Source organism: Macrobrachium rosenbergii, chromosome 12 (assembly GCF_040412425.1).
Source record: "Macrobrachium rosenbergii isolate ZJJX-2024 chromosome 12, ASM4041242v1, whole genome shotgun sequence".
Classification (NCBI taxonomy): domain Eukaryota; kingdom Metazoa; phylum Arthropoda; class Malacostraca; order Decapoda; family Palaemonidae; genus Macrobrachium; species Macrobrachium rosenbergii.
This window is the reverse complement of record NC_089752.1, coordinates 91,430-117,637: the sequence shown is the minus strand read 5'-3', so window position 1 is coordinate 117,637 and position 26,208 is coordinate 91,430. Positions and strand designations below refer to the sequence as shown.

The 26,208-nt window shown below is 37.3% G+C and overlaps 2 long non-coding RNA genes across 3 annotated transcripts in view; one reads left to right on the top strand and one right to left on the bottom strand.

The window, feature by feature from the left end:
• Positions 1–201: 201 nt before the first annotated feature.
• Positions 202–11,956, top strand: LOC136844310 (uncharacterized). Its single transcript, XR_010854810.1, has 3 exons — positions 202–343; positions 2,714–2,817; positions 11,278–11,956. It is a non-coding gene; the product is annotated as an uncharacterized lncRNA (long non-coding RNA).
• Positions 11,957–12,134: 178 nt separating this feature from the next.
• The window catches only part of LOC136844311 (uncharacterized), a 44,872-nt gene continuing 30,798 nt past the window's right edge, over positions 12,135–26,208 (bottom strand). The window contains exons 3-4 of one of the 2 annotated variants that reach the window (XR_010854812.1): positions 25,954–26,198; positions 12,135–13,765 (exon numbers count right to left, since the gene is read on the bottom strand). This is a non-coding gene — a long non-coding RNA (uncharacterized lncRNA). Of the gene's footprint in view, positions 13,766–13,875; positions 26,199–26,208 lie in introns of those variants that run through there. The other variant, XR_010854811.1, reaches the window with a different exon arrangement.

The window sequence follows — 26,208 nt, the reverse complement described above, 5'->3', positions numbered from 1 at the left end:
CCTTCAGATTCGCTTAGTTCATCTGAAAGGTTTTCAACTTTAGTAATATTTGACGTATGGTTTACGTGACGACCTAGAAGAAACTTATAGAAATGATTGAAAATCGTTTTATTTTTAAAATACGAAACCTTACTGAGAATTTAGCGAAAGAATGCTGGAAAATCGAATCTGTTTTGGTTGAATTATTATTGGAACAAGGGGTCGGCTCTCAAGTTTGACAGTTGAACTTGACACTTGACAACTTGACAGTTGACAGGACCAACCATGAGTCAACGGTGTTTTGCGAACTTCGATTTTCACCGTTCTACTTTTTCTTTTTTCGTCGTTCTGCTTCAAGACTAAAGTAAGACTCGTCTGAAGGTATCAGTTCGTAGAAGTATTTATCAGGGTCGTTTGTGCAAAGGAAAGGGAGAGTAAAAGCCATGGAAACAAACATGACCAACAAGTTCCCCTAGAAGTACGCATTTGTTTACATCCCCGTTTAAAGTCCTTCCTTCCTTCATGCCTTCCTTCCTTCCTTCCTTGTTGGGGAAGGAGGTCTAGTGTGTTGGGGATCCCTGTATGAAGGCCTTGTTGGCTGTTGGAACGTTCGCCCAAGTGGTGTCAGGTTGGCAGTGTTGATTGACAGCCACCGGAAGGGAGGAAGACGAGACTTGTGGGTAAAATTTTACAAGTTACCCATATAAAATAATACCATGTAACCCAGGGGTGTGTACTGGTTACAGTTTTGCCGTATTAGTTATGGAGGGGGCGGGGGCCTGGTATTGTCTTACCTTATAAATTGTAATTTGATTTAGAGCCTTTTTCAAAAATGTAGGTTACAATTTCATATCGTGTGTTGGCAACTTATAAAATAACACCGACTTCTGTTCAGCTGAATTATTATTATTTATTATTATTATTATTATTATTATTATTATTCAGTTAAGGACGGGGTGAGTGAGCCTTTGGGAATGGCTGTGGGCCTTACGAGAGTGACATCCAATAGATTTGGCTGTGATCACGAAGCCTGTCTCTCTGGTATAAAACCTATGCAGTTTCTGTGAGTGTTATGTCGTTGCTTATAGCCTCTATTCTATTTCCCTTTACTTCCTTTTACTTCTTCCCTTTGAACACCATAATATTCTTTGGAGGCTTGAATTTCAAGTCAATGTCCCCTGTAGTGGGCATGTTCCATATGGATAGGTTTCATCTACTGTAGTTTAATAATAAGATACCCAACAGAGAGTAGCATAGTGGCTGTGTTCATAGCCAGAGACACCAAGGCCTCACTTTGTTTGTTTAGTTCGAAGTTGGTGAATGGCTGGTTTATCATCATAAAACTCAGTGATAATAGTAGATAATCATACAGCTAGGGTCAGTGGTTTCCATGAGCTTGATTTAGTTTAGCAGCAGATTTTGTGAAATTCCTAGGTAACTCATGGGACACTTACATTTTTTAATTTTGGTCTTGATTTAGAAGTGGTTAGGCTATATGGTATGTTTTGTATTTTTCTTTTTAATTTTGGTACCATCTCATAATATTGGAGATTTATGCGTTGTTCATAAATTTGTAATATGTCTAGTACAAAAGCATCTCATAATTGCTTTCAACATATTGAGATTTCGTAATGCAATGAACATTATTCCTGCAATGATATCATAAATTTGTCAATAATAATCTATGGCAAAACTGTAATCAGTACAGATATTAAAAGGGGGTTGCATCTGACAACTAAAATTATCATAAGTATTCATTTGCGATGAAATAAACTCAAAATCATTCAAATCACATCATAATACAACAGAAAACCTATATTTTTGTTGAAAGCAATTAATGTCCATATGAAATTCCAGTGACCCGCTCAGACTTTTTCAAAGTTGCTTCCTAGTTCATGCTTCCTATCACATTGTGAGTAAGGATAGTTAGCATATTTTGAAAATCTTTTGTTACTTTAATTTGGGAATGTGTTTGTGTGGTCAGAACTGAAGCCTGGTTGGTTCTTTTGCTTGAGTTTCACCTGTCAAATGGGAATTTGGATTTCAGGCCATGCTTGATAAAACTGGATTCGTTCCTTAGCAATGTCGATGTGTAAGTCTTGTTTCCAACATTATTTCACCTACATCACAAAATTTCATGTCAGATTTTAAAGAGTGTTTTGATGTTCATGTTGGTACCAAATAAGTAGTATTAGAGGTCCATACAGTACTGCAGTTTTTGGGAAATACAGGGATGTGTCTTACCATTATCATGTTAATTCTGATGAGGGTAAGGTATTGTTTTCAGTGTGACACCTTGCACAATGTTACATTAGGCTGGGAGGTCTAGGGATGCAAAACCCCTACCCCTGTCCACCAGGCTTGGACTCAGCATACAAGGTTAGGTTTGGTTGCAACCCTGTTGTTTGTGTTATTGTGCTGTTCTAAGTAAGGTTAAGTGGGGCGCATGCAACCGTATTAAATATTTTAGTTCACAGTGGTTCAGGTTAGGTTAGATTACAATACACTCATATTTCATTTGAGTTTCCCTCAAAAAATAAAAAAAATAAAATGTTTCTCCATAATTGTTGGATATAAGGGGTCAGTATCAAAAAGCTCAAATGTTACCAAAATGAACATCAGAAACATTTATAACACACTAAAACAGGAATGTATTATTTTCATTTGTGGAAATTATTATGGTTTAAAGTAAAATTTTACCATATGTTATACTGAATGTGCTCTTATTTTTCAGGGCAAGTAGAATTGGTTGCCATTTGAAATAGTTGGCCAGTTTGTATATCGTGCATATCGACAGGTGTACAAGAGTATTCAGTCAACCTTTCATCATCAGCTTGAGTAAGTATCAATTGGGTTTAGCACCCAATCCTTTGTAATCACTCATGATTGTATGACCTGTGTTTTCTAGTAATAGGATCACCTCCATTTGAATAAATGTTGTACTGCTGGTTATCTGAAACTGTAATTTTTGTCCTGTGCAATTCAAAAAACCCTGGCACCATACAGATCTCAGAAAGAACTGCTTTAGCATAACTGGTATATCCTTACTTTTAAGATTGGGGCTGGATATGTCCACATGGAACCATGCTTATATTAGCTAGTATTAGTCATGTTTCTGTCAATTACAGCAATAGGATTAAGGATTGGGAACCCCTAACCCTGTTACTGTTTTGTTGCTTTTTGTTCATTTTCATCTTTTCTGTGGAATACAGTACTGAGTTTATTTAGGAATACTGTTATAGGTAATATCTCAGTGAACAGTCTATTAGATTGCTATGTAAAGTCGGTCCTGGTTATGTGAAGAACAGCCTTTGAATTTATTTTAGGAATATAGGTAATATCTCACGTAAAGTCGATCCTGGTTATGTGAAGAACAGCCTTGGAATGGCTAATATTCTGGGACTTCTTTTTTTCTTCTTTTTTTTGTACTAAGAAGGATAAACATGGCATGCTCATTGCTGGGCTGGACGTTTGTGTTTTTGTAGTGAGTGAGTGAGTGAATTTGCAATATTCCTTTTTATGCAGTTCACTCCCAGTTAGGGGGATCTTATTTCTGCAGTCACTCCATCCTGTTTATTGTATTGGAGCCCTGTACAGCAAAATGCAAAAGGATCACAGACCCAACAGCAATATCCCTCCAGTGTCCCTAAAGATTGGGCAGCCCATAAAATCTAGTCTCCCATCTCCCCACCCACCCCATTTACCCCATTACCCAATCACATGTGGATTTTGGAGTTACACTTTGACACATCTGCTGCTATATGTGGTAGTCACCAGTCAAAATACTGACCTGACCCAGTGCTGCTTGAATATGCTAGTTGAGGGACCAGCTTTATGAGGAACATGTTTTATATCATTCACCAGTGGTTACCCATCCAGCTACTGACCAAACACAACATCAACTTCATGGACCGAGCTTGGGGTAGCAAACTCATCACTGCCATCATGCTTGTGGTCTTGTCCCTTGTTGGTTATGCTAGGCTTCATTATTTTTATAGGTTTCATTCTTTGTTGTTTTGCTGGTCTAAGTAATATTTGCTCTAGTGGTGATGGAATTAAAAAATATTTTTTGAAGTGAATCTCACTATTATGATAGCTGTAATTCCATTGTCAGGCGGGAAGATGACAGTGTGTAAAACCTAAAAAATTAATGGGATTGTTTTGTGCTAACCATCTATTAACCCATCCCTTTTGGGTGATTCAAGCGTCTGTTTTTTACCATTCAGTCTTTTCTCTGTTCTTGGTCTGCAAGGACGTAATGAGCGTGGGTACGAATGTGATCATTAACAATTACATCATACTCTGTTTTTGTAGTTTAGATTAAGTTGGTTTTTGTCATTATTTAAGATGTATTCCAAAAAGGATAAAGACAAATAGTTTCAAGTCTGTAATCTAAGATGGGTATGTACCTGGCTTTACTTTCCAGTTTACATGGTCATGACATAACCTGTGTTAAATAAAGGAACAAGGATTGTTTTTGTTTTGGTTAGGTGAAGGATATAATGTTTATTTAAAGTGTAAGCAGATGAGAGAAGCATTTAAGAATAGGAAAGACAAGAAAGATTCTTCTAACACTAGGACAGGAAGTGAGGTAAGGAGTAAGAGTTCCTCATCTGTTAACGATCTGTCAGAAACAGCGCTTCCTGCTCTCCCTGTTTTGCCAGCAATGCTTCCCCTTAAATTATTTTATCGCCTTGCAAAGCTCCCTGTGTTGTTCAGGATATGAGGTCTGGCAAATTAGAATCCAATGTAGCTATTCTTATGGCTATGTTTAGAAGTTTATGGAGGTAATATCCTCACACTTACTTTACCAGACCTTATTTTACAGACCTTACAGTTCGTTCGGGTTGCCCCAGGTCCTCAGTGTGAGGCACCAGTATATTAGTCTTTTTTTGGGGTTTTCCCCCTTGTGGCAGAGGAAGTGCCAATGTCCTCCCTCCCTGTTAGCCATACCTTAGCCACACTTAGTGACACTCCTTCCACCGGTGTAGGTACAGGGAAGCGAGGTATGTCCAGGAGTGGAAGCAGTTTATGGCCCATTGCGTCTTCTTCTGGCCAACCTGGCGTGTGTCACATATAGTTGGCACTCAGTTATTGAAAGCTAAGTGCGGCAAACTCTTGTAAAGTTCATGTAGGCAGGAGGTAGGTATGCTAGGATAGGATAAGCGCAATCGGTGGTAATCTGATTCTGTGTCCCTAGGCCTTGCTGCAGGCCTCATACTCCTGGCGATCCCTACCCGGGATATTCCATGGTCCTCCTTGGTAAGAGGTTTTGTAATCTCTTGATGCGCTCTCCTTCGAGAGAGTACAGAGTCCTCCAGGCAGGCGTCGGTGCTGCCTCTTGCCTGGTTTTCCTGGTTTACAGGTGCTCACCTGGTTTTCAGGTGCTCGCATAATTTTCGGGCACTTCCTTGGTTTTTGGGTGCTCGCCTGGTTTCAGGTGTTCACATTTTTGTGGGTCTCTTAGGCAGTCTGGTTATACTAGTTTGTCTTCACACCAATTGACCGTTAGGAGGGAGGTTTGTGCAAGTAGCTGCAACAAGGTGTGTGAACTCGTTTGTTCCCTACGTTCTCCTTCCTTTGTAACGTTTGATGCCTCGTAATACAACATTACTTTCCCAAAAGATTACAAAAGTAGGAGCTCGTATCATTCTCATTTTGTCTTGTATTGGCCATTGGCAGCACAGAAGGCACAGTCACCATATTGTAGTTCCCATTCTCCTCAGGCTTCGCGCTTCCAGTATCATTCCTCGTCTTTGCTCCTGAGCTTTCTAAGCTCTGTCTTGAACCACTACTAGGCAAATGCCCTTTTTTTTTTTTTTTTTAAATTGATCCTTCCTTCATATCTGGAAGCAGGAGGTTTTGCTGCCACCACCCCTGCTTCTCCAGGATTTCCCTCTGATTAGTTGAGGTGTCCTATTGGACCTGGGCACTGAAGTAGTGTAGGTAGTGTAATCAGGTTTTCAGAGACTGATTAGGTCTTTTCTAGCAATTTCTTGCAGTGCTTAGATAGCTTCTTGAGAGCTCTCTTTTGGTGCCAGACTCTCGTTCTCCTTTTTGGTCTCCCAGACTTTTGGGTCTGCTAGCCCATTGCCACGTCATTAGACCAACGTGTGGGAGGTTATTTGTGCATCAGGGATCGAGCATAAGAGCCATTGGACTGCTCATTCTAGATTGCTGCCCCTTTTGGTGCTACTCCGTGCTAGGACTCTACAGTGTCAACTCTCATGTGCTCCTCTGAACAGGCTTTGAACCTGCACCTGTTTACTGCTACTGTTTCAATAGCCAGAGGTTTGGCTTCTTCTCAACCAGTTTTTCGTTGTCAGCGCTTCAAACGATTTCAGCACTGGCGCCAGCGTTAACTGGGCATTAGCTCTTGCTGCCACTTCGTTGGCGCTTCAAACGCTTTTGGCATTTACACCAGTATTTCCTCTGGTGTTAACACCATCCGCTATATCATTGGTGCTTCAGATGCTTGCCCCATTAGCGCCAACGTTAACCGGGCATTGACACCAGCCACCACTTTAAACATTTTCTGTGTTTGTGTTAGCATCCCCTCAGGTGTTAATGCCAGCCACCACATTATCAGCACTTCAGATGTTTGTGGTGTCAGTGTCAGCTGCTACTTCATTGGGGCGTTAATGCCAGCATCTCAGTAGTTTAGCAGGCATTAGCACCAGGTGCTACATCATCGGAGCTGTAGGCACTTTGTGTTAGCACCAGCACCTCCTCGGGTGGTTTCTGCCATATCGTTGGTGCTTCAGATGTTTGCCATAACAGCGCCAGCCACCTCATCAGGTGCTAACCACCAAACCACCACATTTTCGGTGCTTCAATCTCCTCCTACGTTGGCATCAACCTCCACTTTGTCAACATGGGAGAGTGCTAACACGGAGTTCTCTGCCTGGATAGAATGTGTTGACTTCCTTTTTTGGGGGAGAGTCTTTGCACTTCTTTACATTGCTAAGGTTGAGTGCCAAGAGCAGTTATATACTTTGCTCACTCCTTCAGTTTTTGTGGCTTAGAACCAGTGTTTTTGTGCAACATTCATTCTTTGGTGAAGGGTTTGGCTTTGGGCACTGTTGTGCTGGAGGTGGAATAATAGAGCCCAGGGAGATGTTTTGTTGCTCACAGGTGTTTAGGTGTCCTTTACCACAGCAACAGCCTGCATTTATTGTTGGTGCAGAGGATGTAGAATAAAGGATAAAGGACATAGGCCTGATTATTGTGTGTGCATTGGGTCTGTTAATAATGAATTTGTCTTGGCCACCATCATTCTTATCAATATTTGTACGTCAGTTCATGTTTCCCTTTTAGTGAAGCTTTAATACACTACAATTCACCTAATTTTATCTTATAAGACCAAGCCCTTTGTGCTAAGGAAGACTAGATTCAACTGGAGAGTATTATGGGATGTCTCAGAATCCCATTATGACAGATAAATAACAGGACTTGTGGAAGAACTTTTGGAATGATAAAACATAGGAAAGCACATAAAACTTATAGTAGGATTGTGGCAGTCATTTGTACAAAGAGAAAAAATATGAAAGCGGTGTTAACTGTGGCCCTTATAATTCAGTCCCTGTCTGTAGATGGGTCTGAGTAATTTAAACAAGAATCTGTTATAAAATCAGTGTTTAGCTCTTTCAGTTAAGCTAGTTTTTATATTTAACTATACCTCCTTGTTCTAAGGCTGCCTCTTTCCCATTGCATTAATATCTTTGTAATGCAATTTTTTCTCTTAAAATTATTTCTTTTCAGTAGATGACCAATCATTAGCTGGTCTCTGGATATTACCCTGGCTTTTGTAGACTCAAAGATCGGGTTAAACTACTTGATAATATCTGTAATAATGAGAGCCTAGGTTGGTTGAATTCTGTTTTTTTTACATCACTTGTAATATGGGACCTAATTATGTTTGTTTTTAACTTTGCTTATAAAATGTGTTAATTCCTTGAAGACTACAGGGCTTCACAATCTTCATTTGATTGTGTTGTGGAGAGTAGTCACTAAATGCTGTTTGTAATAGGGTTTCCCTAAATAATAAGCAATTTTCTGTATGTAGCTGAACTTTTGCCCATTTGGCACATGTTGTTATCCCTATGCATCACTTATTCAGTGTTTTCATGCTGCCTTTCCAAATTCAGAATTTTTTTCTTTTGTATTTGGAGTTTATTTTGTTATGTTGTGGTTAACTGTTTGACAAAAGTGATGCAGACTGTAGTGACTGTATGGTGAGTGTTCCTATGTTATATAAAGCTTTGTACATATTTTCCTCTTAATATTTTACTACTCCTGCTGGGATTAGACAGGTTTCTGCAGGAAAATCTTCCCCAAAGACTGAGTGAGGATGGTCTTGTAGAGGTAGGGGAAGAAGAGGATATCTGTCTGTTTGGAAGGGAAAGGCGTCACTGTTTTTTAGGACTGATTCAAAGTACTCTACTTGGCAGGTCTAGGAAGAATAGGCCCTTGTTGTTTTGGACGAATAGAGATGAAGAGCTGGGAGGTATTGCCCTCCTCCATAGTAGCAGTTCAGCTGAAGTAAAACAAGAGGTCTAATTTTTTGTGAAGTTAAAAGAGCATGTGGAATTTTCATATTCCCAGAAACGAGTGTCCCATTTTACTCATAGTGTCCTCCTTCCTTAGGGCCTGAGAGCTTCAGTAGGGGCACACTTCTGTTACACAGCAAGGAATGGTTTTGAAGTTGATATATCCAGAAAAGTGTGTGTATATGGATCATGAAAATTATTCAATTGTGTTGTAGTTATTGTTGTTGTTATTATTTTGGGGGGGTCTATCACAGTCATCCTATTCGACTGGGTGGTTCTTATAGTGTGGGGTTCCGGGTTGCATCCTGCCTCCTTAGGAGTCCATCACTTTTCTCACTATATGTGCCATTTCTAGTTGCACACTTTTCTGCATGAGTCCTGGAGCTACTTCAGCATCTAGTTTTTCCAGTTTCCTTTTCAGGAATCTTGGGGTCGTGCCTAGTGTTCCTATGATTATGGGTACAATTTCCACTGGCATATTCCATATCCTTCTTATTTCGATTTTCAGGTCTTGATAATTATCAAATTTTTCTCTTTCTTTCTCATCTACTCTGGTGTCCCATGGTATTACCACATCAATGAGTGATACTTCTTGATTTTGTCAATCAACGTCACGTCTGGTCTATTGGCACATATCACCCTATCTTTTCTGATACCATAGTCCCAGAGGATCTTTGCCTGATTGTTTTCTATCACTCCCTCAGGTTGGCATTCATACCTCTTATTACTGCCAGCTAGCTGGTGTTTCTTGCACAGGTTTCTGTGGAGGGCTTTTGCTACTGAATCATGCCTCTTTTTGTACTGGTTCTGTGCAAGCGCCAGGCAGTCACTTATGTGATTTATGGTCTCGTCTTTCATATTGCACTTCCTGCATATGGGCGAGTTGTTATTTCCATCCATTGTTCTTTGGACATATCTGGTTCTTAGGACCTGATCTTTTACCAATGTTAGCATTCCTTCTGTTTCCTTCTTGAGTTCTACCCCTCTGTAGCCATTGCCATGTTTCAGCACTGGCCAGTTCTTTTGTCTGTCTGTCTCATGTACTGTCTGTGCATTGGTTTGTTGTGCCATTCCTCTGTTCTGTTTTTCATTCTCCTGTCTCTGTATATTTCTGGGTCTTTGTCTACTTTTATCAGTCCTCCTTCCCATGCACTCCATAGCCACTCGTCTTCACTGGTTTTCAGATATTGCCCCATTGCTCTGTTCTTGATGTTGACATAGTCCTGTATGCTTAGTAGTCCTCTCTCCCCTTCCTTTTGTGTTATGTATAGTCTGTCTGTATTGGCTCTTGGGTGTAGTGCTTTGTGTATTATGTGTTTTCTAGTTTTCTGGTCTATGCTGCGGAGTTCAGCCTTTGTCCACTCCACTGTTGGGCTGTATCTGATTACTGGTACTGCCCATGTGTTTATTATTATTATTATTATTTATGGTTTGTTTTGCTTTCCTAATTCCTGATCATCTGTCAGAATGAGAGTTGGGAAACTTGATTTTCTGTGCAGTATGAATTTTCCCTTTTTTATGTGCATTCATTATCTAACTGATTAACATGTTCACACATAAGGTAGATATTAACTTCTTATAATCATATTAAAAGAATCCTCTTTAAGTAGTAAAATGACCAAGTAAGTGAATTTGGGAGTTAATATATGAAAGGCATACAATAGTGATTATAAACTGCAACAATACTTAGATATTCAACTTTATTCTCCTGCACATTCTCTTGCACTTTATAGCTTCAAGTGCCATCCAAGCAAATTATGTACACATATTTTCAGTGACGCTTATTAGTTTTTACCATATTAATTGTACAAAATTAAATTTTCAGTTTTTGGAATGAATTCTTTGAAAAGTCAGGTATGACAGCAGATGAGAGCTTACTAAATTCCTGTCCTTTACTGCCAGTGTTTCACTACCCAGGGTGTTATGGTAATTGCCAGCTTATATCTTGCTTTTTTACTACTGGAAATGCCGTTTTTATAGAGTATTCATTAATAATTCCTTACAGCAGTATTTTGGAAGTATTTCCATTTGTTAACTGCCTTTTCTGACATTTATTAATCTCACAAATATTAAGCATTGTATGATGTATTTTTTTATATATAAGCAAAGATGGTTTTAAATTATGCACAGTATTGAAGTCTGAGAAAGATTTGGCAAAAACTTCAGTACTTTACTGATACTGTACTGAACCTCTTAAAGGGGTAGTGCCATTAGTGCACCTCATGTGGTTTGTTGCAGGCATTACTTAAGGTTCTTTGTGGCATCCCTTTGACCCCCAGCTGCAACCCCGTTCATTCCTTGTACTGTACCTTCATTCACTTTCTTTTTCTTCCATCTTACTTTCCACCCTCGCCTAACAATTGTTTCATAGTGTAACTGCAAGGTTTTCCTCCTGTTACACCTTTCAAACCTTTTTACTGTCAGTTTTTGTTTTGGTGCTGAATGACTTTGTAGGTCCCTGCGCTTGGCCTTTGGCCCAAATTCTATTCTGTTCGATACTGTACTGAAGTTGTAAGAGAAGTAAACATGTACTGTAGCATTATGTCCATTTTGAGTAAGAATAGGGACGGTTAATGTGGAATCGGAGGGACCAGAGTTTTAATGCTATGATAGAATAGTACTTGGCTGGTTAGCATCAGCTGTCATTAGGGATACTGTAGTGGTGTTTATAAATTTTTTTTCACTTACAAGATAGGAGAAATCAAGTAGAGTTTTGACAGTTAAACTGATCTAGAAAAATTCTTTTCAGGTCTTGTGGCCTAAATGGACGGCTTACAGATATTTGCAGAACATATTGGACATTGTGGTGATGGAAAGCAAGGACACTGAAGGCAAGAACATTCCTGTGACATCAGCAAAGACATAGTAAATGCATTTAAACTAAATTAAAATACTTAACTGCAGAGGGCAGAGTTGTCTGTATTCAAGCTTGGTTAATTTTTTCTATATCAAAAGTCTCTTGACAGTCTTAGCTCGGTTTCAGTCTGAGCTTTTCATAAAATACTAAACTCAAAGAACAAAATTGATGTTACACAAGCCATGACAGTGTTCTCTTGTGGAGGACTGAGGTGGCTTACCTAGAGGTAAAGACGTTAATTTTAATCTTTGATTGTAGTATGTTATGTAATCAGTTTGAAACTGAGCTAAGACAGTTAAAGACTTTATTTTATGTGGAGAAACTGAAACCGAACTTGAATATAGATAACCCTGCCTTCAGCAGGAAAGTATTTTAATTTAGTTTACATTCATTTTTATTTTGAACTTGTTGACTACATATCACTTCATGTTTGCTTGTTATAAGTGTATTGGTTTTTAACTTTACAGAAGCTTAAGATGGACAGTTTGTCCAAAACATTGTTACATAGAGACTGAATAGAAGAGAGAAGAGAATGTTGAAGCTAGTTGTGACATTAAAGTTCTTCACCTGATTAAGGTTTCTCTCATCTAAATATTACATTACTACAATGTCTTCTTATGCTTTCAACCTTCATTAGTCCCACTGTAAAGCAGGGTCGGCCGCTGGAGTCTACTTTCTCTGGCTATTTCTATTCCTTGCATCTTCTTCCCCCAGTCCCACCTCCCCCTTATTGCTCCTCACCACATCCATCCATCTGATCTGCTGATGCCCCACACTACTCTTCTCCATCACTGGCATGTTCTCAGCTCTCTTGATTGGTTCCACCTCCTCTCTTCTTACTACATGGCCATAGTATCTCAAGACGAGCTTCTCTAGCCTTCTCCTTTACATTACATATACCACACATTTTTCTTATATCTTGGCTCTCCCTCCTTTCCAGTAGTGATATTCTGGCAATCCATCTCACCATTCTCATCTAGAGCCTCCTTTCCAGTAGTGATATTCCAGCAATCCATCTCACCATTCTCATCTTGGTTCTTTCCAACAGTCCCTTCTCTTTCTTCTTAAGTGCCCAAGTTTCTGCCCCATATAATAGTATGAGCCTGATAACCGTCTTATAAATCTTCATAGCATTTTCTTGTCTAAAACAACTCCAGTTATTTCTCTCAATTTTTGCCATGCTTCTTTCACACACTGTCTCAGTACCTCCCTCCTCTGTTATTGAGTCACACTGCTTTCTCAGTACCTTCCTCTTCTGTTGTTATTCATCCCAAGTAGTTTAACTCATTGATCTGTTTTAGCGCTGTACCATCTTCCACTTGAATGATTACTTCATGTCCTTCTTTACTACTAAACATTATCTCTGTCTTTCCAGTGTTCACTTTCAATCCTTTCTTTTCTAGGGCTCCTTTCCATGCTAAGAACCTTTCTTGCTGCTCCTCTTCTGTGTCGTGCCATAATGAATTAAATCAACAGCAAACATCAATTCCCAAAGTCCTTCATTGTTCCTTAATTCTGATGTCAAGGTGCTATAATGACGAGGAACAAGAATGGTCTCAGAGCTGATCCCTGATGGAAGCCAACCTCCACAGGGAATGTCTCAGTCTCTCCATATTTTGTCTGTACAGTGGTCCTTGCCCCTTCATACATCATCTTCACAAACCTTACCAACTTCTCTGGTACTCCGTTCTCCAACACCAATAAACTCCACTAAACACATGTAAACTATGCTGCTTCCTTCTAAATACTTCTCTTGGACTTTGCTGTTTCCTTCTTCCAAAACCTCTTCCTCCATGTATTCCTTCAGTCATCAGAACTGTCACCTACATAGGCATTCATGTCCCCAGATAACACTAATAGTTCACTTCTTGGGACTCTCTCCATATATTCTAATTGCCCTCTGAATTCCTCCTCCTCCTCCTGCTCTTCATTACACCGTTGTTGAGGGGCATGTGTGAGACTATATTCCGTACTCTCTTATCTTTCACAAAGTTTAAGCCCACGAGCCTGTCACTGATATGCTGGACCTTTGTGACGTTCTGCAAGTCTGGATGGAGAATAATTCTTACTCCATTTCTCCTTTTGTCTTCTTCCCCAGTGTAGTAAACTTTATATCCTTCTCCAAGCTTTCTTGCACTTTTCCTCTTCCATTTAGTCTTCTAGAGACATAATTTTCCTCCTCTGCTTGACATCAACCAACTGTTTTCCCTTTCCTGTGAGGCTACCAGCATTCCGATTTCCAATTCTCATCTTTCCTTTCTTTTTCCAATCCATTCTCCTCACTTCTTTAGCCGCAGTCGTGACTTCTGCAGTACCCTTTGCATATTTCTAACGGCTGTCGGGATACTGCAGCACGTCACTTATGGGGTATGCCCTAGCCCTGTTGTGTATAAATAAAAATATCTTTAATGGTACTCTGTAAGATAATGTAATTCAACTTAAAGATCATTAAAAACTGTTACTCAACAGAGATCAATAAAATCAAAAGTTAAAAAACATGCTTTTATTTCTCATAAAACAAAATATGAAAGTACTACAACCAATAACAAACAGAATTTATCATCATCATGCTTTTACTTCCAAAAAAAAGCAAAATGTGAAAGTAAGTAAATTTTTAAAAATAGTTAATACTTCAGTATCCCATCGCCGAAAAAAGGGGCTGACCTCATAAAACTGCCACTAAAGAGCTTTTTCCATGGCCCTACAGACCAGAGGACCTATATAGAAGTCAAAACAATCCCAGAACTCATGACAGACCAGGTCTGTGTTATTCTCTAAATGGAAATTGATCACAAGTGCTATTTGCTTACTGGAAGCATTCTGTCGCCAAAACACCTGCTAGGTTGTTTATTCCACTGAAATAAGTCCAAAAAAAGCTTCATAACAATCAAAACTTTAGACTGATGCTGACATTTTTTTCCTTAGTGATAAAAAGTTACTGCTTGGTTGAAATTCATAAAGGTGTTAAAATCACAGAACCTGAAATAATTTTGGACACAGGAGGACTTAAGAAAATTCCTTTGTCATACTTGAAACTAGACTAGTCAATTTTTTCAGGTTCTACTAACCTGAGAGCAAATTTGCCTTCAGAGAGCACACTTCCCTTACCTCAGCTGAAAAATATCTTACGTTACTTTAGTTGAAACAGACAAGCTGAAATTTATGAATGTCGTCATTTACTCATTAAAAATTCAAAACACTTAAATGAATATGAATGCAGTATCATTGATGCTCACACATTTTTAGTTCACTTAAATGTCCCAAGTCACCACTGTAGGTAGGAGTCCTTATTTCAAGTGCATTTTATTATATCAGGATAACAAAAGTTCCCTAGAAAGCAATAAGACCAAATACGTCCAAGAGTTAGATTCACACAGTGCTTCTCGTATGAGCTAGAGACTTCGGAAAAGGTGATGACATCAATGCAGGGTACTACCCTGACACCATAAAACTTCATCCCAGCCAATGAGGTGTCCGATCGGACTGCTGTCTCATTCCCCTACATTGACCAGTTAGCACAGGCAGTACACCCACCAAGGGAAAACTCTGAAGGACATACCAATGGTATCAAGGTAACCTTAGATACCAAAACGTAGCATCCAAATACCTTCCTTAGAGGACAACTACCTCACCTTTACATTAAAGTAAAACACTAAGTTGTTTCCTGCATACTCATGTTAACCAAAAGGCATATAAATATTTGAAATATGCCCTTTTCATTGTTTGTCTTCATGCAAATGACTATCTTCAATCTCTGGCTGTCCTTAATATACAACTTTAAACACTGACTGTTGCTTGCACTTCAAGTTCATTCAAAGGCATACATTTTTGTCCTAACTGACTCTGACACACCAACAGCCTTCAAGTAAATAAGGCCCACATAATTTATGACCATACTCATCAACAAATATGGATTCTATTATTGCAAGTAAACTGCTAGATACGAAACTAACCAACTGCCTATTTTCATACTCATCCAGCACCAACATGCAGATGAAAAATTTATCACCTACACAACAAGGGCGATAACTGATTTGGCTGTGCAATTCAAAGAGTAACAGGGTAGGAGTGTGCCAAATATTCAATAACATTTCCCCACTAACATTACCTTCACACTCAAATATTCCTTGCACATATCATAAAAGTATAACTAGGGAAAATCTTGCCATTCTCATCATGACAATAGGAAACAGGGACATGTGTGCAAAGGAGACCATCTACCAGTTGTATGTATTAGGACAAGGAAACTGGAAATTAAAATGAAATAATGCCTGCCCCTAATTGCAGGTGAATGCACCAAGATAATCCAAGTTAATTTAAAGCCAAACAAGCAATGACAATATAACATCCAGCTTAATATACCTTTCAAATGATACTGCTCATAACATAACCTACATGAAGTGTGAAAAAGCTCAAACATAACACAAAATAAAAACTTTGATAAATGATAATGTACACGATAGATCAAACACTCTTCAAGGCTTCACTCAGTTCAATGAGGAACATTACTACTGTGCACCACAACCTGTTTCCAGAGGTCCTAATTAACAAGCATGGAAGCAGCCTCACTAGAAAAACTAGGCTGAGAATAAGACAAGAATTAACTAACCTTAACCTTAGGTCTGTATCGACCAATTTGAAGACTGAAACCTCCAACAGCTCAAAAAGGCAATCTACTATGGAACACTGGGGAAAGATTGGACTACAAAATATTGCAGCTGGTCTTCTAAAACATCGTCCACTACAAAGACCTCCGTGACTAAGAAAACAGCTACATCCCATAGTAAGCAACGATACTGTCCTAGAAACAAGAAAAGACATCCTTCAAGCACATGTAAAGAGCAGCATAAGACGTCGTCAACAGCACACTGAAACCAATACTTACTAAATAGAACATTACTAAAGAAGTCTCAGCTCTCGATTTATTTTCATTTTGCAAGAAACTGAATGCTTCTGGACAGTTCCTTTAACCCAGAACAAACTTAATATCAATCACCAGAGCAGTACTATAGGAATCAGGGAGGCACAACTGTCACAGAAACCAAATGAAAAGGCAGGCTACAACCAACAACATATTCAGGGCACAGACAGTGAACACCAAAACCGAATCAACCATCAACACAAACTGGACTCTCATGTATGCAAGAATCCAGAGAAAGGAAGAACCTGACCTCAGTTGTGTAGCATCCATGTCAATCCTTATTACTGCACACTGAATAAAGAACTCTGCTTCATCACTTATGAGGATGCCAAGAGCACAAGATGGTAGGGGGCCACTAAATTTTTAAGGTCTGCCAACCAGTATGTAGCCTTAAAATCTTCATCTAGACCCTTTTGATAAAAACATTCTCTGTGAGCTTCCAGACTTATGAATGAGCTCCACAAAACTTTGAAACAACAAACCCATCAAGAAATCTACATGCGCAAGGTTCAAATATTAGAAGCATGCCATCCTGTTTCAGTTATTATAATGGCAACCCAAGACTTAAATCAAAAGCTTGTAGAAAACTTTTCTCTATCTAAAAGTCTTCATTCCATACTGGTTCTTCATTACAAAGCTAGGATTAACCATACCAACTCTTTCCACTGCTTGTGTCACTTCCTGACTAAATATCACCCGACAACAACAACAAAAAAATACCTTTCTATCATATGCCTCTCAGGTTAATAATTCAAAAGAATCTTTATCTAATTCCTGATATTTTAAACTGGTTGGAGTTCACTGCTAAACACATCAGCAAGTTGAACATCCAAAAAAACTGAAACGGTCAGAAAATATGGGCTGCTCCAAGAGCAGATTCAGTGCTCAGTCTGATGTCAGCTACAAATACTAACCAAATTATAGTCTTTCATAACCTGAATGTCAAATTTGATTATGGCATGGAAAAACAATGAAATTAGATCACGGTCCTGTGCTCTGATTTCATGAAAGGTGAAAAAAACTTGTGATGCATACAGTTAGCTATTTAAAGAACAGCTGAATGAGATACCAACTGTGGAAATTATATAGGACATGATGAGGAAAACAGAATGTGTAGGGAAAATTATAGAGAGTCCCTGTTGCACATACTACAATTTAATAAGGGCATATTGAAAGCAAGACCTTCTGTTTGGAGAAAGTTTTAGTTTGAAAGTCTAAAGCAAAAAATATGCTGGCCTGAAACCACAGAGAGAGAGAGAGAGAGAGAGAGAGAGAGAATGCAGTGTTCAAGTCATGTTCCCATACTTAGTAGTCTCTTAAGATAAATGTCTAAATATTTAGCAAAGCAGATGAAGACTTCTTTCAGGAAACTATAAATAAAAAAATGAAAAAGAGCAAAACGACCCATTACTTAATCAGAACTGATTAAACAAATGCCAGGCAAATGGAGGCTACATGTGTATTGTTTACTCATGAAGAAGAACAGTTACACTTTGTTAATTGCATTACAAGCAATTCCTGTTCAACAAACGGACTGATCTTATCAGCTGATGCATGAATCACAACTTTCATTCAGCATCAACAGCTGTAATGTCCGACATGTGCCTTGCTTAGCAAGTGTCCTAGCACTCAGGTGAACAGCTAATGGCAGCGACACCCACAGAAACAATTCAGAAAGGGCAGTAACCACTGACCTCTTACTAAGTAAAATAAGGGTGCTAAAATCAGTAAGGATAAATGGGTTTACCGACAAGGAGACCTTACACAAAATAGAATGAAATCCATAATGGATTTACAAAAGAAGCAACATAAAAGGAATCCTTTAGAACAGAGGCAAAGGTATCTAGATGGCAATATAAATCTCTCATGCTAGAGAAGGAAACTCAAGTTGGAGATTCAGAATCAAACACAAAATAAACCTTCTATTATTATTATTATTATTATTATTATTATTATTATTATTATTATTATTATTATTTCAGCAGATGAAACCTATTCACATGGAACAAGCATACAGGGGCCATTGACTTGAAATTCAAGCTTCCAAAGAAAGATGGTTTCAACCTCCCACTGCAGACCCAGCACTGCAGCAGTAAGAAATTTACACAGACCTACAAACCAAAGCTAAAATAAATCCCATAGAGTTGAATAAACCCAGGACATATGTGTGCACAATACTGAATAAATCCTTCAGACTGCAGGCCAACAATTCAGAATGGATTTAAGTATGCAAGCACACAAAATCTAACCAAAATGATATACAGTAGAGTACAAATTTTGTTAATCTGACAAAATCGAAATCAATTTCATCCTGACTGAAGCCAGTCTCAAAGAGAAATAAATCTCGTGGGAATTCAGGAATGGAGGACACACTAAGTCCTTCAAAATTGATTTAAAATCCATTAAGAGAAAAGAAGAAATCTTTAAATCCTTGGCTGGAAGAAGTGTGAATTCTGTGATGATAGTGTTATAAACTGTGAAATTAAAGATTCCTGGAGACAGGAACGGGATACATTGCTCAATAAGTTATGGGTTCTAAGAGGCGACAGAGCCATTGATGACAAGAGTGAACAGCAAAATTGTTGAACAATAACTTAAAAAAAAAAGGGATATTTTACACTATAATCTTTAAAAAGTTTATTCTAACCTCAACTCTGATTGCTGAGACTGACCAGCACTAACACAGCATGGTACAGCAAACAAAAAGACTCCTCATATGAGAAGTAAATTGAGTATCATCATGCAAAAGACTCCTCATACGAGAAGTACAGTAAATTGAGTATCACCATACCAAACTTTCCAATGGGTAAGGTATACTGGCAATGACATACTTATTGCTTTTGTGTGTCAGTAATCCTGTATGTTCTTAATACGTCAGTAACTGGACCAAAACAATGACTTGACAGTGCTTTGGAATCCCACTAAAAACAAAAACAAAAAAAGAGGATTGGTAGAAGTGCAATAAGAAGGAATACTGAAGACAAATGATGAAGACATAGAATCTGAAACACAATATTTGGCTACAATCAGAACTTCGCACAGACAGACCCTCCCGTGAACATTTCTGTAATGATGAACAGCTCAGCTTTTTAAAAGTCTACCCATACACGTCACTGCAGTCCGAAATGTATTCCCTATCAATATAAATAGCTCAATACAAACAAACACACACACACACACACACACTCACAACAATGTTTAAGATGTGTTTTTGACAGTTATGAATTTATGACAATAATTTATGTACAAAATGTATTTACTCCATTCTAAACAGTGAATGGTAATTTGAGTCCCAGAATCACTTGAATCTACCCAGAATCATTGTGGCCATTTGCTCTATCCTTTGATAAAGATTAGCAGGAAGTAATGATACATTTACAGGCAATTTAAAAAAATGAAAGGCTAATGCTGCACCAGTCCTGGGTGAAATGGTGCAACCATTTGCTTGTTATACTCTTCTTTGGTCAATTGCACAATAAGAAACAGTGCATTCAATGAAGCTTGGACATGTACAGAGTGATACTGATCCCCCTTCTACAAAGTTTTTGATAGCCTAATTATGAAAAGTGTCCTTAAAACTCTTCTGTGTCCTTCATGGGACAGGGTATAATCATAAACTAAAAAGGCTCCAGAATTAATGACGTTTACATTCACATTCTTTGTGCTTTTCTATGCTTCCACAGACAGAATGGTATAAACCAATTTCAAGTAAATTACTCCATTCTTATCACAAATCAAATCAGCATTCAAAATTCTTCAGTCTAATTAAGCACCAGTTAAGCATCCATCTTCAGATCAAACTAATAAAGATATATCTCACAAAAATACAAAAACACTTCCTGTTAATTAATTCATTCAGGTATAAATACTGGTATGATTACTACACAAGATCATATTTGATATACATTCATATTTTGGCAAATTATGCACCTTAACAGCAGAATGCACTGTTTATCCAAACACTTCTGTTCTCAAAGCTGTGAACAATCTACAGCCAATTATTTTGCTTTCTGAGGATTCCATTTTCACAAGAGCTGGACTTACCAGCTTGTCTGTGCATTCACTATTGGAATTAGGTTATACAGCAAAACTAATTATCTCTGAAAAACATTTGATAAAAAGGAACTGAACTTGCATGGTAAAGTTACTCAATTTCTATCAACACTCATGTTTAAAGCAATACTTTTCAGTTACAGTACTCTTACAGAGCTTTCATAATGTGAGCATGGAACCAAAATGAGTGGCAAAAGTTTTTCAAAGGGATTACGAAACAATGCTGCCAAAGATGGTCTTAGATTACTGAATGAGTCTTAAAAATTCTAAATATTGTAGTACATTTGTTTCCTTATCAGTAATCATTTAAAAAGGCAACTTTGCTCCATGTTAGCAAGGCAAATTACAACTATGAATCAAGATTTTTTCAGGTTCTCCTGTTTCCATAATCATCTTTGGTTTTGCAACAGTTAAAACACCTTTGAAAATTTCAAATCATGGAAGTAAAAAGCCTTACCAGTATGATAAAAATGTCAACAACAGAGTCTTAATATCTATATTCTTATGAAGTTGATTCGAGATACCTATTCCAGTAAATATTCACCAAATGGTAGATGTCTGGAGAACAAAATGCTTCCAGTACCCAAACAGTTGTCATATTACCATTTAGAGAAGAGCAAGCAGCCCAAACCACAATTGTCTCTATGGGCCATTTGACTTCCATAAGGCTTCCAGTAGCAGGGCAGCAGCTGGGAAGGCTCAAGTAGCCCTGCACAGTCTTACAAGATCAGCCCCTTGGAGTGTGGGCAAAAGCCTTTATTCTTTCCAGTTCACCTAAACTACATCTGGAAGAGAACTTCAACTTTAGATTGAACTTAAGAGCAACGTCAACATTACAAGTGGACTTTCTTTTGGCATGAGCATGGGACCACATTTAACTCTGTAGCAAATTTCTATTGAATTCTTTGTTAAAAGTCTGATTAAATAACTCACAAAATATTCTCAAATGATTCCTTTATGTATACATCTTTCTGACCCTATGATGTATGTCATCAAATGATAAACACTTCCCTTTACCTTAAATTCCTTAACAGAAACATAAATCTCAATGCTTTTAATGCTCCATACAAAACTCCTTCAACACAAAGCTATCATTTTTTGTCATACTCAAAGATTTGACATTATACATCATTTGGTTTTCTACCTATCTTGTGTCCTGAACTTTTCTTGCAATTCCTCCCTGCTCCCACTGCTCATTATTAATCATGACTATTATATTTACTAGGCATCATCATTATCATCATCAAAACTATTCTATGCCAGAAATTTCAACCCAATCACCTATCTAATATAGGCCTTGATCTATAAACTTTTTCCATGTTATCCTGGACCCTTTTTACAAGTCTTTTTAGTCTTGCTACTTCTATATTTACTACCTTTCTGACATACTCTTCCTTCCCTTCTCATCGTGCATCCAGACTATCTCAGTCTTTGAGATCTGAGTCTATTCAGAGCTGCTCGACACAGTGTATCTCCAATATTTACTCATGTGCATCTGGCTTTAAATCTTAATATCCTATAATCAATCCTTCTCAAAATCTCCTGTGGGTTCGTGCTATTATTAGTGTAATGAACCTTAACAAAACTATAAATTACAATTATAAATTCTCTTGAGACACAGTATCAGGGCTTGTTACTGAGTGGTCTGGTAAAACTATATTATAATGCACACCTCAACAGTTAAAGTAGCTCATTTACCTCCAATAACTGTACCTATGGCACCCATGAATATTGTCTTCATTACAAATATTTATCTGAACTTGGAATATAAATAGTATACTGTAAAGCTGCCTTCATGATCTTTACGATCCATACGTAAAAATAAAGTATCTACCCATTACATACCTTAACTCACCGTGTTAATGCAAAGCAACATGGTAAGCCATCTTTGCTAATTTGTTGTAAACACAAAACAATAATTCTTGCTCCAGAGTTAAATATAGAAGTCCATTCTTATGTCAAAAGAAATTTCTGATGACAGAGCTAAGACAACCAACTCAAGATTGATAAAAGTTCTTTTTACATATAAACACAGTACACCTTTTAAAATGTATAATAATGTAATATATATAAAACAACTGAGAGATCTACCAAAGTGCAGCACTGGCCAAATTCATTTACTCTATCATTTCATAAAATAAGTCCCTTACAAATGGAAGTGCACTCATCATTAAATAGTGCTCTCCAAAACAATAAAAAAATGGAATCAAAAGAATTACAGACAAGAAGTTTTGCAAGCTAAATTTGTACACTAAAAATACTGCATTAATGACTACAAATTTTTAACTGGCCTCATAATTCAAGGCATTATATTTTACTGTAAGAAACAGACCATTAATTTTAAAAACAAAACTGATAAAAAGGCCTAGACATCAACAGACCATACTAATCTCAATGCAAAGAGACCTAACAAAATATAAAGCTATCTGTGAACAGGAACTGAAAATGAACATTCTCGAAGTTACAAATAACCTAACATGAACAGTCCTTTATACCAATTTTTATGTCTCACAGACACAAACAACACCTAAGCTCAAAGAAAACCAAGACCAGAGTTATTGCTTGTAAAATGTAAATAAAACCTATCAAATTTGTCGCTACCAATGGATGAAAACTCCCCTGACTTGGTTACCTTCATCTAAACTTGCAATAAGGTTTTGAAACTATACCCTCTAAACTAAATGAACAGAAAACTCCTCTCTTGATTCATACTAAACTAAGTATCTCAAATGAACTGAAACAGCAAATTCATGTACAACTGCACATGAAAACAGCCATTAAAAATGCATCTTTTTTCTGATTTGGCCACTGCTGCAATGAGGTGCCATACTAAACATACCTAAGAGTATTAATACGCAGAACACACACTAATACCCTTCAAAAATGAAAAATTTTCTTTTAATTCCAAAAATGGGAAAAACTTGAAAAAACTGTCTTTTTTCTATTTTTAAAAGGCTCAGATAGTGAGACGATAAGCTATAAACACTATTAACTGACATGACATTAAAACAGTTAATCAAATGAAAATTGATTTGCAACACTTCCTTACTCAAATTCACTAATTTCAGAATCCATCTATTTGAGAAATACCTCTATAAAAAGTCTACATCATTTCTGTCTGTAATCAGGCAAAAATACTCTTACACGTAACAGCACTGACCGACAGTATGTCAAACATTGAAATTTCAAACTGACATCCTTTAACAGACACATCTTTCTAGCTTGCAGGATTCTTCCTTTAGATTCTTAAACATTCAAACAAGAGCATTTTAATGGAAAGATAAAGAAAGGAATCTCCGCTTCACTTCACAAAAACTTTCAAAAATGAAAATGTGTTCTGCCTTTTAAAACCCTCATAAAACCTGAACATATATAAAACACAAATATCACATGTACAGAATGCGTGAGCTTTTTCAAAATGGCAGAAAATCCCATCTACAGCAGAACTTTGTATTCAGTGTGCCAGATGAAAAATTCACCCCTTTATCCAATTTCTAGTTGTGCACCATTAAACTGGAAAATGAATGAGAGACTGCCTTTTAGAAACTGCTATACACCTAAGGAAGTCTGAAATTCCCAGCATAAAGTATGAATGATACAATCTGAGTATTTTTTAGACAACTGCTATCAGGATATGTACTACCATGTGAAATATAAAAGGAATCAACCAGCTATAACTGATATGGAATGTATATAGTGGCTACAAAACTAACTGTGGAAATCTAATTCCGAAAAACCAAAAGTACTTGAAACGAGAAATATATGCAGGAACAGTCATTGTCTGACAAACGATAAACGATACCTGTTCAGGTGACTTTTACAATCAGAGCGTAAAAAGACAAATAAACTCATTGAATAAGAAAGGAACTATGGTTTTACCATGCCTTATTTCATACATCACAAGGCACTCTTCAATGTAATGTGTTTTTAACTGCTTTCCTTCTCTTTGTGTGATTGCTCAAGTGCTGCAACTTGTTCAAATTCTTTGATGCATGTGATACTGCTGTCCCCTTTCTCCTTTCCTGTCCACCTCTTTTAGACTTATGTTAAAACACTAAAATTAGATTCAAGACATTCAAAATGAATGCTTAACAAAAATTATGCATTTCCTTCTTCAAGGATAACTTGAGACTGATATAAATAAACTGACCTCTCTTTGAAATTTTAAATAGAAAATGAGATGATAATAATAACAACAACAGCAATGATAATAATAATAATAATAATAATAATAATAATAATAATAATAATAATAATAATAATTGATGATTAATGTTGCTTAACCAACAAATATCTAACTTATGGCAATAAAATCTTGCATGAGTGACTGATTGATTTCTGTACACCTATTCTTCCCAGCTGATCTACATAGGCATAAACTCTCAATGTGTCATGTTTACACTTTCGTAAAGGTTTGCTAAACATATAATTTACGTTACATGGATATGAAGTAAATATTTGAAAAACCCTGACTGTTGTTAATGCAGGACCAAAATCTTGGCTGGATTAAGGTGAACCACATAAGTATAAAATACTTCTGTCACTTCTGTACATTAAGATAGCCATCCTAAACAAGCGCACATAATCCTGCTCACGGAAAATTACTATCATTGCAGATACAAATTATGCAAAAATGAACATGCCCACTGTAACCCACTAAAGAATTTAGCTCGCTGGCATCTGCACAAATTCAAATTATTACAACTGCTTAGCAGATCAATTGGTCATAGAGTGCAACAGGTATATAAAATGCTTAAAAATTACATTTGTTTTGCAAAACTCATAATATTTTACGATGATTCTTCCCTTCACATCCTTCAGACGTTTTATCATACAAGTATATAATGTATCGTGAACCTTCTTCATTGCATCATCTCCATACAATGACTTTTAGATATATTCTATTACACGACTCGATAATACCAACTTCCAAACTTTTCCAAAATATATGTACTTATATTCAGTTTCCTTTTCATTACTATTTTTATTCTTGCAAAGTCCCCAAACATTATGATTTTTTAAAAGTCCCCAAACATTGACTACTTTAAACAAATGATGTTATATTATCATTAATCTAGTCTTAATATACACTAATATTTCTTACCAGATGAAATACAAGGAAAAGAATGCTTAACACAAAGTAGCATTTAAAGGTTTAACTAACAAAGACGACATAACCAAAAGAAGTATTGTACAAAGAAGTGTTGTACACAGTTTAGGAACTTAAAGATGCAGACTAAATGTAATATGAAAACCGTTCTCAAAATCTTCAACTAACAAAAGCCTCGTAGTCCAGGGGACTAAGCCTTGAACACAAGAATGTGCAAAAGACTGAGGCAAAGGTTGAGGTTTCAAGGCTTGGTCACTGACAAAAAAGGAAAAATTAATAATGAATAAATGAATGTACCCAGTCAGTATGGAGCATAACCAAAGGTCAGGCAATATACCCCTGGAGTCATTACACAGCATAAAGAAAAAAAGTATATGTCCTCAAGAACCTTTTAAATCATTGCTATCTCATAGGTACAAAGGTATCTATGAAATATTATCTAAAAAGTGACAAATATTCAGACATGGTGCTTATCTGTACTTACAAGTATACCCCACAGAATGGACTCTACGAGTGCGTAAGTCATTATAAAACTCCTCTCAAACAAAATCTTAGCATGAAAGGGAGGTCGGCGACAGATCAGGTAAAGCTTGATGTCTTCTGTTAGACGAAGCTGGCCTTACGCCACAATGGGGTCGTTCCTTGAGCAGCAGGTATAAAGGGAGTTATGATTTCTGGCAGACAATTCTTCTATGGGTAGATTTTCAACTTTATACCGATGTCATTAACCTGACAAAAA